Raw genomic sequence first — 13012 nt, forward strand, 5'->3', positions numbered from 1 at the left:
GCCATCGAAGCACCCGGCTTACCTAGAGAAAACTCATTTTCTTCCCAGAGCCATGCCGACAGTGGCTAGTGGCCTGTCAAGAGCAGTTAATTTCAAGTAGCTTTAAGGCAGCATGAATGGAGCTTTCAAAATGGGAAAGCAAGGCTAGTTCCATCAGGCCCCCATTTCCACGGGCACACGCAGCATACATCCCTGTGCTTTCTAACAAGTCCAAACAGACACAGGTTACCCAGTGGTTCCTTCCTTGAATCAACTCCTCGAAGCAGGGTGTTCTGCAAACAGCAAACTGCCTCAACCAAGGAACGCACCAGCTAAGCCTCCGGGCCAATGGCTCTTCAAAAGCCTGCAGTGTTACATGAGGCACTGGGCTTTAGTTGCAGTCGGAACGCAAGCCGACATTCTCCTGGAGGCAGGGTGACTTCAGGCAGGGGGTCCCAGATCGAATGCGAAGCCGAGGGTTATTCTCAGTACAGCTCAGACTAGGGCAATGAGTCACACTTGCACGGTATGTTGGACCTGCTAGAAAGGTGTTCGTCGACCTGTGGGAGTGTTGAGGAAATCAAGCTGTCCCAAGAAAGAGTGCAGTCTGTTGCCTTGCACTCGGCATACACAGAGTGGTTCCAAAGGGCTACGGGCCTGGATGTGGCTAAGCAGGCCCATGGAGGCCTGAGGGTACTCAGTGTTCTTGCAGGGAATAGGGTGCCCACGTGGGGTTCCTAGATGTCCTGCAAAGCGTACTGACGTTAAAACAATGCAGAGCAGAGGCTACGGCCTCCTGGAAACTGCTGCACGCCTCTGCTCCTGCATGGCAATTCAGGGCCTTACCTTGAAGCACGTACTCTCGCTGCATGACCCTTTAGTGACACAGCATGGTAGGATGCTGACTTTCTCCTCGAGCAGAGTGACTTGAGGTACAAGGTCCTCAAAAACTCCTAAGCGGAGTGTTTTCTCTTGGCAGCTCAGACGGGGTCCATGACGAACACTTACATGGCACGTCGCACTGGCTAGATATGTGGTCCTGAGGCTGTTCCAGTGCTCTGGAAATGTAGCTCTCTTTAAGAAACGAGCAGTGTGTTGCCCTTCACTCGGCATACACAAAGGGCCTCCAAGGGACCGACCTTTGGGCCGCGATGTTGCCTAGCAGGCCCACAGGCTTCTGGAGGTACTCACTGATCTTGGAGGGAAAATCATGCACACCCGAGGGGCCTAGGAGTCCTGAAAAGGGTACTTCCTTTAAAATAAAGCAGAACAGGGGCTTCCCTGGTGGCGCAGTGGTTGAGAATCTGCCTGCCAACGCAGGGTACACGGGTTCGAGCCCTGGTCTGGGAGGATCCCACAGCCCGTGGAGCAACTGGGCCCGTGAGCCACAACTACTGAGACTGCGCTGCTGGAGCCTGTGCTCCACAACAAGAGAGGCCGCGATAATGAGAGGCATATGCACCGCGATGAAGAGTGGCCCCCACTTACGGCAATTGGAGAGAGCCCTAGCACAGAAACGAAGACCCAACATAGCAATCAATCAATCAATCAATAAGCCTTAAAAAACAATAAAAAATAAAATAAAGCAGAAGAGCGACTAAGACCTCATGGAAAGAGCTCCATGCCTCCCTTTCTGCGCGGCTACTCAGGGACTTACCTCGAGGCCAGTACTCACGTTGAGTTTCCCTTTAGCTCTAGAGCGTGGCAGGATGAGCTCCACCCCAGCCATCGAAGAACCCGGCTTACCTAGAGAAAACTCATTTTCTTCCCAGAGCTATGCCTACAGTGGCTAGTGGCCTCTCAACAGCAGTCAATTTCAAGTAGCTTCAAAGCAGCATGAATGGAGCTTTCAAAATGGGAAAGCAAGGCTAGTTCCATCAGGCCCCCATTTCCACGGGCGCACGCAGCATACATCCCTGTGCTTTCTAACAAGTCCAAAGAGACACAGGTTACTCAGTGGTTCCTTCCTTGAATCAACTCGTCGAAGCCGGGTGCTCTGCAAACAGCAAATTGCCTCAACCAAGGAACGCCCCAGCTAAGCCTCCGGGCCCGTGGCTCTTCAAAAGCCTGCAGTGTTACACGAGAAACTGGGCTTTAGTTGCAGTCGGAACGCAAGCTGACATTCTCCTGGAGGCAGGGTGACTTCAGGCACGGGGTCCCAGATCAAATGCGAAGCCGAGGGTTATTCTCAGTGCAGCTCAGACTAGGGCAATGAGTCACACTTGCACGGTATGTTGGACCTGCTAGAAAGGTGTTCGTCGACCTGTGGGAGTGTTGAGGAATTCAAGCTATCCCAAGAAAGAATGCAGACTGTTGCCCTACATTCGGCATACACAGAGTGGTTCCAAAGGGCTACGGGCCTGGATGTGGCTTAGCAGGCCCATGGGGGCCTGAGGGTACTCAGTGTTCTTGCAGGGGATACGGTGCCCACGCGGGGTTCCTAGATGTCCTGCAAAGCGTACTGACGTTAAAACAATGCACAGCTGTGGCTACGGCCTCCTGGACACTGCTGCACGCCTCCGCTTCTGCATGGCAATTCAGGGCCTTACCTCGAGACAACTGCTCACGCTGAGTGTCCCGTTAGCAACACAGCATGATAGGATGCTGACTTTCTCCTCGAGCAGAGTTACTTCTGGTATGAGGTCTTCGAAGAATCCTAAGCAGAGTGTTTTCTCATATCAGCAGAGACGGGGGCCGTGACGAACACTTCCATGGCACATTGCACTGGCTAGAAATGTGGTCCTGAGGCTGTTCCAGTGCTCTGGAAATGTAGCTCTCCTTAAGGAACGAGCAGTGTGTTGCCCATCACTCGGCATACACAGAGGGCCTCCGAAGGCTCGACCTTTGGGCCTCGATATTGCTCAGCAGGCCCACAGGGGTCTGGAGGTACTCACTGATCTTGGAGGGAAAAGGATGCACAACCGAGAGGCTAGGAATCCTGAAAAGGGTACTTCCTTTAAAATAAAGCAGAACAGGGTCTTCCCTGGTGGCGCAGTGGTTGAGACTCTGTTTGCCAACGCAGAGTATACGGGTTCGAGCCCTGGTCTGGGAGGATCCCACAGGCCGTGAAGCAACTGGGCCCGTGAGCCACAACTACTGAGCCTGAGCCGCTGGAGGCTGTGCTCCACAACAAGAGAGGCCGCGATAATGAGAGGCCTACGCACCTTGAAGAAGAGTGGCCCCTACTTACCGCAATTGTAGAGAGCCCTAGCACAGAAACGAAGACCCAACATAACAATCAATCAATCATTCAATAAGTCTTAAAAAAACAATTAAAAAGAAAACAATAAAATAAAATAAACCAGAACAGCGACTAAGACCTCATGGAAAGAGCTGCATGTATCCCTTTCTGCGCGGCTACTCAGGGACTTACCTCGAGGCCAGTACTAACGTTGAGTTTCCCTTTAGCTTAGCGCGTGGCAGGATGAGCTCCATCCCGGCCATCGAAGCACCCGGCTTACCTAGCGAAAACTCATTTTCTTCCCAGAGCCATGCCTACAGTGGCTAGTGGCATGTCAACAGCAGTCAATTTCAATAGCTTCAAGGCAGCATGAATGGAGCTTTCCAAATGGGAAAGCAAGGCTAGTTCCATCAGGACCCCATTTCCACGGGCACACACAGCATGCATCCCTGTGCTTTCTAACAAGTCCAAACAGACACAGGTTACCCAGCGGTTCCTTCCCTGAATCAACTCCTCGAAGAAGGGTGTTCTGCAAACAGCAAACTGCGTCTACCAAGGAACGCCCCAGCTAAACCTCCGGGCCCGTGGCTCTTCAAAAGCCTGCAGTGTTACACAAGGAATTGGGCTTTAGTTGCAGTCGGAACGCAAGCCGACATTCTCCTGGAGGCAGGGTGACTTCAGGCAGGGGGTCCCAGATCGAATGCGAAGCCGAGGGTTATTCTCAGTGCAGCTCAGAATAGGGCAATGAGTCACACTTGCACGGTATGTTGGACCTGCTAGAAAGGTGTTCGTCGACCAGTGGGAGAGTTGAGGAAATCGAGCTATCCTGAGAAAGAGTGCAGTCTGTTGCCTTACACTCGGCATACACAGAGTGGCTCCGAAGGGCCACGGGCCTGGATGTGGCTTAGCAGGCCCATGGGGGCCTGAGGGTACTCAGTGTTCTTGCAGGGAATAGGGTGCCCACGCGGGGTTCCTAGATGTCCTGCAAAGCGTACTGACGTTAAAACAATGCAGAGCACCGGCTACGGCCTCCTGGAAACTGCTGCACGCCTCCGCTTCTGCATGGCAATTCAGGGCCTTACCTCGAGACAACTGCTCACGCTGAGTGTCCCGTTAGCGACATAGCATGGTAGGATGCTGACTTTCTCCTGGAGCAGAGAGACTTCAGGTACGAGGTCCTCGAAGAATACTAAGCAGAGTGTTTTCTCATGGTAGCTCAGACGGGGGCCGTGACGAACACTTCCATGGAACGTCACACTGGCTAGAAATGTGGTCCTGAGGCTGTTCCTGTGCTCTGGAAATGTAGCTCTCCTTAAGGAACGAGCAGTGTGTTGCCCATCACTCGGCAGACACAGAGGGCCTCCGAAGGCTCGACCTTTGGGCCTCGATATTGCTCAGCAGGCCCACAGGGGTCTGGAGGTACTCACTGATTTGGAGGGAAAATGATGCACACCCGAGGGGCCTAGGAGTTCTGAAAAGGGTACTTCCTTTAAAATAAAGCAGAACAGGGGCTTCCCTGGTGGCGCAGTGGTTTAGAATCTGTCTGCCAACGCAGGGTACATGGGTTCGAGCCCTGGTCTGGGAGGATCCCACAGGCCGTGGAGCAACTGGGCCCGTGAGCCACAACTACTGAGACTGCGCCGCTGGAGCCTGTGCTCCACAACAAGAGAGGCCGCGATAATGAGAGGCATATGCACCGCGATGAAGAGTGGCCCCCACTTACGGCAATTGGAGAGAGCCCTAGCACAGAAACGAAGACCCAACATAGCAATCAATCAATCAATCAATAAGCCTTAAAAAAACAATAAAAAATAAAATAAAGCAAAACAGCGACTAAGACCTCATGGAAAGAGCTCCATGCCTCCCTTTCTGCGCGGCTACTCAGGGACTTACCTCGAGGCCAGTACTCACGTTGAGTTTCCCTTTAGCTCTAGAGCGTGGCAGGATGAGCTCCACCCCAGCCATCGAAGAACCCGGCTTACCTAGAGAAAACTCATTTTCTTCCCAGAGCTATGCCTACAGTGGCTAGTGGCCTCTCAACAGCAGTCAATTTCAAGTAGCTTCAAAGCAGCATGAATGGAGCTTTCAAAATGGGAAAGCAAGGCTAGTTCCATCAGGCCCCCATTTCCACGGGCGCACGCAGCATACATCCCTGTGCTTTCTAACAACTCCAAAGAGACACAGGTTACTCAGTGGTTCCTTCCTTGAATCAACTCGTCGAAGCCGGGTGCTCTGCAAACAGCAAATTGCCTCAACCAAGGAACGCCCCAGCTAAGCCTCCGGGCCCGTGGCTCTTCAAAAGCCTGCAGTGTTACACGAGAAACTGGGCTTTAGTTGCAGTCGGAACGCAAGCTGACATTCTCCTGGAGGCAGGGTGACTTCAGGCAGGGGGTCCCAGATCGAATGCGAAGCCGAGGGTTATTCTCAGTGCAGCTCAGACTAGGGCAATGAGTCACACTTGCACGGTATGTTGGACCTGCTAGAAAGGTGTTCGTCGACCTGTGGGAGTGTTGAGGAATTCAAGCTATCCCAAGAAAGAATGCAGACTGTTGCCCTACATTCGGCATACACAGAGTGGTTCCAAAGGGCTACGGGCCTGGATGTGGCTTAGCAGGCCCATGGGGGCCTGAGAGTACTCAGTGTTCTTGCAGGGGATACGGTGCCTACGCGGGGTTCCTAGATGTCCTGCAAAGCGTACTGACGTTAAAACATTGCACAGCTGTGGCTACGGCCTCCTGGACACTGCTGCACGCCTCCGCTTCTGCATGGCAATTCAGGGCCTTACCTCGAGACAACTGCTCACGCTGAGTGTCCCGTTAGCAACACAGCATGATAGGATGCTGACTTTCTCCTCGAGCAGAATTACTTCTGGTATGAGGTCTTCGAAGAATCCTAAGCAGAGTGTTTTCTCATATCAGCAGAGACGGGGGCCGTGACGAAAACTTCCATGGCACGTCGCACTGGCTAGAAATGTGGTCCTGAGGCTGTTCCAGTGCTCTGGAAATGTAGCTCTCCTTAAGGAACGAGCAGTGTGTTGCCCATCACTCGGCATACACAGAGGGCCTCCGAGGGCCCGACCTTTGTGCCTCGATGTTGCTCAGCAGGCCCACAGGGGTCTGGAGGTACTCACTGATCTTGGAGGGAAAATCATGCACACCCGAGGGGCCTAGGAGTCCTGAAAAGGGTACTTCCTTTAAAATAAAGCAGAACAGGGGCTTCCCTGGTGGCGCAGTGGTTGAGAATCTGCCTGCTTACGCAGGGTACACGGGTTCGAGCCCTGGTGGGGAGGATCCCAAAGGCGGCGGAGCAACTGGGCCCGTGAGCCACAACTACTGAGCCTGCGCCGCTGGAGCCTGTGCTCCACAACAAGAGAGGCCGTGATAGTGAGAGGCCTATGAACCACGCTGAAAAATGGCCCCCACTAACCGCAACTGTAGACGGCCCTAGCACAGAAACGAAGACCCAACATAACAATCAATCAATCAATAAATCTTAAAAAAACAATAAAAAATGAAATAAATAAAATAAAATAAAGCAGAACACTGACTAAGACCTCATGGAAAGAGCTGCATGCCTCCTTTTCTGCACGGCTACACAGGGACTTACCTCGAGGCCAGTTCTCACGTTGAGTTTCCCTTTAGCTCTAGAGCATGGCAGGATGAGCTCCACCCCGGCCATCGAAGCACCCGGCTTACCTAGAGGAAACTCATTTTCTTCCCAGAGCCATGCCGACAGTGGCTAGTGGCCTGTCAAGAGCAGTTAATTTCAAGTAGCTTTAAGGCAGTATGAATGGAGCTTTCAAAATGGGAAAGCAAGGCTAGTTCCATCAGGCCCCCATTTCCACGGGCACACGCAGCATACATCCCTGTGCTTTCTAACAAGTCCAAACAGACACAGGTTACCCAGTGGTTCCTTCCTTGAATCAACTCCTCGAAGCAGGGTGTTCTGCAAACAGCAAACTGCCTCAACCAAGGAACGCACCAGCTAAGCCTCCCGGCCAATGGCTCTTCAAAAGCCTGCAGTGTTACATGAGGCACTGGGCTTTAGTTGCAGTCGGAACGCAAGCCGACATTCTCCTGGAGGCAGGGTGACTTCAGGCAGGGCGTCCCAGATCGAATGCGAAGCCGAGGGTTATTCTCAGTACAGCTCAGACTAGGGCAATGAGTCACACTTGCACGGTATGTTGGACCTGCTAGAAAGGTGTTCGTCGACCTGTGGGAGTGTTGAGGAAATCAAGCTGTCCCAAGAAAGAGTACAGTCTGTTGCCTTGCACTCGGCATACACAGAGTGGTTCCAAAGGGCTACGGGCCTGGATGTGGCTTAGCAGGCCCATGGGGGCCTCAGGGTACTCAGTGTTCTTGCAGGGAATAGGGTGCCCACGCGGGGTTCCTAGATGTCCTGCAAAGCGTACTGACGTTAAAACAATGCAGAGCAGAGGCTACGGCCTCCTGGAAACTGCTGCACGCCTCTGCTCCTGCATGGCAATTCAGGGCCTTACCTTGAGGCACGTACTCTCGCTGCATGACCCTTTAGTGACACAGCATGGTAGGATGCTGACTTTCTCCTCGAGCAGAGTGACTTGAGGTACAAGGTCCTCAAAAACTCCTAAGCGGAGTGTTTTCTCTTGGCAGCTCAGACGGGGGCCATGACGAACACTTACATGGCACGTCGCACTGGCTAGATATGTGGTCCTGAGGCTGTTCCAGTGCTCTGGAAATGTAGCTCTCTTTAAGAAACGAGCAGTGTGTTGCCCTTCACTCGGCATACACAAAGGGCCTCCAAGGGACCGACCTTTGGGCCGCGATGTTGCCTAGCAGGCCCACAGGCTTCTGGAGGTACTCACTGATCTTGGAGGGAAAATGATGCACACCCGAGGGGCCTAGGAGTCCTGAAAAGGGTACTTCCTTTAAAATAAAGCAGAACAGGGGCTTCCCTGGTGGCGCAGTGGTTGAGAACCTGCCTGCCAACGCAGGGTACACGGGTTCGAGCCCTGGTCTGGGAGGATCCCACAGGCCGCGGAGCAACAGGGCCCGTGAGCCACAACTACTGAGCCTGCGCCTCTGGAACCTGTGCTCCGCAACAAGAGAGGCCGCGATAATGAGAGGCCTACGCACTGCGATGAAGAGTGGCCCCTACTTACCGCAATTGGAGAGAGCCCTAGCACAGAAACGAAGACCCAACATAGCAATCAATCAATCATTCAATAAATCTCAAAAAAACAATAAAAAATAAAACAATAAAATAAAATAAAGCAGAACAGCGACTAAGACCTCATGGAAAGAGCTGCATATCTCCCTTTCTGCGTGGCTACACAGGGACTTACCTCGAGGCCAGTACTCACGTTGAGTTTCCCTTTAGCTCTAGAGCGTGGCACGATGAGCTCCACCCCGGCCATCGAAGCACCCGGCTAACCTGGAGAAAACTCATTTTCTTCCCAGAGCCATGCCTAGAGTGGCTAGTGGCCTGTCAACAGCAGTCAATTTCAAGTAGCTTCAAGGCAGCATGAATGGAGCTTTCCAAATGGGAAAGCAAGGCTAGTTCCATCAGGACTCCATTTCCACGGGCACACGCAGCATACATCCCTGTGCTTTCTAACAAGTCCAAAGAGACACAGGTTACCCAGTGGTTCCTTCCCTGAATCAACTCCTCGAAGCAGGGTGTTCTGCAAACAGCGAACTGCGTCAACCATGGAACGCCCCAGCTAAGCCTCCGGGCCCGTGGCTCTTCAAAAGCCTGCAGTGTTACACGAGGAACTGGGCTTTAGTTGCAGTCGGAACGCAAGCCGACATTCTCCTGGAGGCAGAGTGACTTCAGGCAGGGGTTCCCAGATCAAATGCAAAGCCGAGGGTTATTCTCAGTACAACTCAGACTAGGGCAATGAGTCACACTTGCACGGTATGTTGGACCTGCTAGAAAGGTGTTCGTCGACCTGTGGGAGTGTTGAGGAATTCAAGCTGTCCCAAGAAAGAATGCAGTCTGTTGCCCTACACTCGGCATACACAGAGTGGCTCCGAAGGGCTACGGGCCTGGATGTGGCTTAGCAGGCCCATGGGGGCCTGAGGGTACTCAGTGTTCTTGCAGGGAATAGGGTGCCCACGCAGGGTTCCTAGATGTCCTGCAAAGCGTACTGACGTTAAAACAATGCAGAGCAGCGGCTACGGCCTCCTGGAAACTGCTGCATGCCTCCGCTTCTGCATGGCAATTCAGGGCCTTACCTCGAGACAACTGCTCACGCTGAGTGTCCCGTTAGCGACATAGCATGGTAGGATGCTGACTTTCTCCTGGAGCAGAGAGACTTCAGGTACGAGGTCCTCAAAGAATCCTAAGCAGAGTGTTTTCTCATGGTAGCTCAGACGGGGGCCGTGACGAACACTTCCATGGAACGTCACACTGGCTAGAAATGTGGTCCTGAGGCTGTTCCTGTGCTCTGGAAATGTAGCTCTCCTTAAGGAACGAGCAGTGTGTTGCCCATCACTCGGCATACACAGAGGGCCTCCGAAGGCTCGACCTTTGGGCCTCGATATTGCTCAGCAGGCCCACAGGGGTCTGGAGGTACTCACTGATTTGGAGGGAAAATGATGCACACCCGAGGGGCCTAGGAGTCCTGAAAAGGGAACTTCCTTTAAAATAAAGCAGAACAGGGGCTTCCCTGGTGGCGCAGTGGTTTAGAATCTGTCTGCCAACGCAGGGTACACGGGTTCGATCCCTGGTCTGGGAGGATCCCACAGGCCGTGGAGCAACTGGGCGCGTGAGCCACAACTACTGAGACTGCGCCGCTGGAGCCTGTGCTCCACAACAAGAGAGGCCACGATAATGAGAGGCATATGCACCGCGATAAAGAGTGGCCCCCACTTACGGCAATTGGAGAGAGCCCTAGCACAGAAACGAAGACCCAACATAGCAATCAATCAATCAATCAATAAGCCTTAAAAAAACAATAAAAAATAAAATAAAGCAGAAGAGCGACTAAGACCTCATGGAAAGAGCTCCATTCCTCCCTTTCTGCGCGGCTACTCAGGGACTTACCTCGAGGCCAGTACTCACGTTGAGTTTCCCTTTAGCTCTAGAGCGTGGCAGGATGAGCTCCACCCCAGCCATCGAAGAACCCGGCTTACCTAGAGAAAACTCATTTTCTTCCCAGAGCTATGCCTACAGTGGCTAGTGGCCTCTCAACAGCAGTCAATTTCAAGTAGCTTCAAAGCAGCATGAATGGAGCTTTCAAAATGGGAAAGCAAGGCTAGTTCCATCAGGCCCCCATTTCCACGGGCGCACGCAGCATACATCCCTGTGCTTTCTAACAACTCCAAAGAGACACAGGTTACTCAGTGGTTCCTTCCTTGAATCAACTCGTCGAAGCCGGGTGCTCTGCAAACAGCAAATTGCCTCAACCAAGGAACGCCCCAGCTAAGCCTCCGGGCCCGTGGCTCTTCAAAAGCCTGCAGTGTTACACGAGAAACTGGGCTTTAGTTGCAGTCGGAACGCAAGCTGACATTCTCCTGGAGGCAGGGTGACTTCAGGCACGGGGTCCCAGATCAAATGCGAAGCCGAGGGTTATTCTCAGTGCAGCTCAGACTAGGGCAATGAGTCACACTTGCACGGTATGTTGGACCTGCTAGAAAGGTGTTCGTCGACCTGTGGGAGTGTTGAGGAAATCAAGCTGTCCCAAGAAAGAGTGCAGTCTGTTGCCTTGCACTCGGCATACACAGAGTGGCTCCGAAGGGCCACGGGCCTGGATGTGGCTTAGCAGGCCCATGGGGGCCTCAGGGTACTCAGTGTTCTTGCAGGGAATAGGGTGCCCACGCGGGGTTCCTAGATGTCCTGCAAAGCGTACTGACGTTAAAACAATGCAGAGCAGAGGCTACGGCCTCCTGGAAACTGCTGCACGCCTCTGCTCCTGCATGGCAATTCAGGGCCTTACCTTGAGGCACGTACTCTCGCTGCATGACCCTTTAGTGACACAGCATAGTAGGATGCTGACTTTCTCCTCGAGCAGAGTGACTTCAGATACGATTTCCTCAAAGAATCCTAAGCAGAGTGTTTTCTCATGGCAGCTCAGACGGGGGCCATGAAGCAAACTTCTATGGCACGTCTCACTGGCTAGAAATATGGTCCTGAGGCTGTTCCAGTGCTCTGGAAATGTAGCTCTCCTTAAGGAACGAGCAGTGTGTTGCCCATCACTCGGCATACACAGAGGGCCTCCGAGGGACCGACCTTTGTGCCTCGATGTTGCTTAGCAGGCCCACAGGGGTCTGGAGGTACTCACTGATCTTGGAGGGAAAATGATGCACACCCGAGGGGCCTAGGAGTCCTGAAAAGGGTACTTCCTTTAAAATAAAGCAGGAAGCAGGGTCTTCCCTGGTGGCGCACTGGTTGAGAATCTGACTGCTAACGCAGGGTACACGGGTTCGAGCCATGGTCTGGGAGGATCCCACAGGCCGTGGAGCAACTGGGCCCGTGATCCACAAATACTGAGCCTGCGCTGCTGGAGCCTGTGCTCCGCAACAAGAGAGGCCGCGATAAAGAGAGGCCTATGCACCGCGATGAAGAGTGGCCGCTACTTACCGCAATTGGAGAGAGCCCTAGCATAGAAACGATGACACAACATAGCAATCAATCAATCAATCAATAAGTTTTAAAAAAACAATAAAAAATAAAAAAATAAAATAAAATAAAGCAGAACAGCGACTAAGACCTCATGGAAAGAGCTGCATGCCTCCCTTTCTGCGCGGCTACTCAGGGACTTACCTCGAGGCCAGTACTCACGTTGAGTTTCCCTTTAGCTCTAGAGCGTGGCAGGATGAGCTCCACTGCGGCCATCAAAGCACCCGGCTTACATAGAGAAAACTCATTTTTTTCCCAGAGCCATGCCTACAGTAGCTAGTGGCCTGTCAAGAGCAGTCAATTTCAAGTAGCTTCAAGGCAGCATGAATGGAGCTTTCCAAATGGGAAAGCAAGGCTAGTTCCATCAGGACCCCATTTCCATGGGCACACGCAGCATACATCCCTGTGCTTTCTAACAAGTCCAAACAGACACAGGTTACCCAGTGGTTCCTTCCCTGAATCAACTCCTCGAAGAAGGGTGTTCTGCAAACAGCAAACTGCGTCTACCAAGGAACGCCCCAGCTAAACCTCCGGGCCCGTGGCTCTTCAAAAGCCTGCAGTGTTACACAAGGAATTGGGCTTTAGTTGCAGTCGGAACGCAAGCCGACATTCTCCTGGAGGCAGGGTGACTTCAGGCAGGGGGTCCCAGATCGAATGCGAAGCCGAGGGTTATTCTCAGTGCAGCTCAGAATAGGGCAATGAGTCACACTTGCACGGTATGTTGGACCTGCTAGAAAGGTGTTCGTCGACCAGTGGGAGTGTTGAGGAAATCGAGCTATCCCGAGAAAGAGTGCAGTCTGTTGCCCTACCCTCGGCATACACAGAGTGGCTCCGAAGGGCTACGGGCCTGGATGTGGCTTAGAAGGCCCATGGGGGCCAGAGGCTACTCAGTGTTCTTGCAGGGAATAGGGTGCCCACGCGGGGTTCCTAGATGTCCTGCAAAGTGTACTGACATTAAAACAATGCAGAGCAGCGGCTACAGCCTCCTGGAAACTGCTGCACGCCTCCGCTTCTGCATGGCAATTCAGGGCCTTACCTTGAGACAACTGCTCACACTGAGTGTCCCGTTAGCGACACAGCATGGTAGGATGCTGACTTTCTCCTCGAGCAGAGTGACTTCAGATACGAGGTCCTCGAAGAATCCTAAGCAGAGTGTTTTCTCATGGCAGCTCAGACGGGGGCCATGACGAACACTTCCATGTCATGTCGCACTGGCTAGAAATGTGGTCCTGAGGCTGCTCCAGTGCTCTG

This window comes from Balaenoptera ricei, chromosome 16, assembly GCF_028023285.1.
Source record: "Balaenoptera ricei isolate mBalRic1 chromosome 16, mBalRic1.hap2, whole genome shotgun sequence".
Taxonomy (NCBI): Eukaryota; Metazoa; Chordata; class Mammalia; order Artiodactyla; family Balaenopteridae; genus Balaenoptera; species Balaenoptera ricei.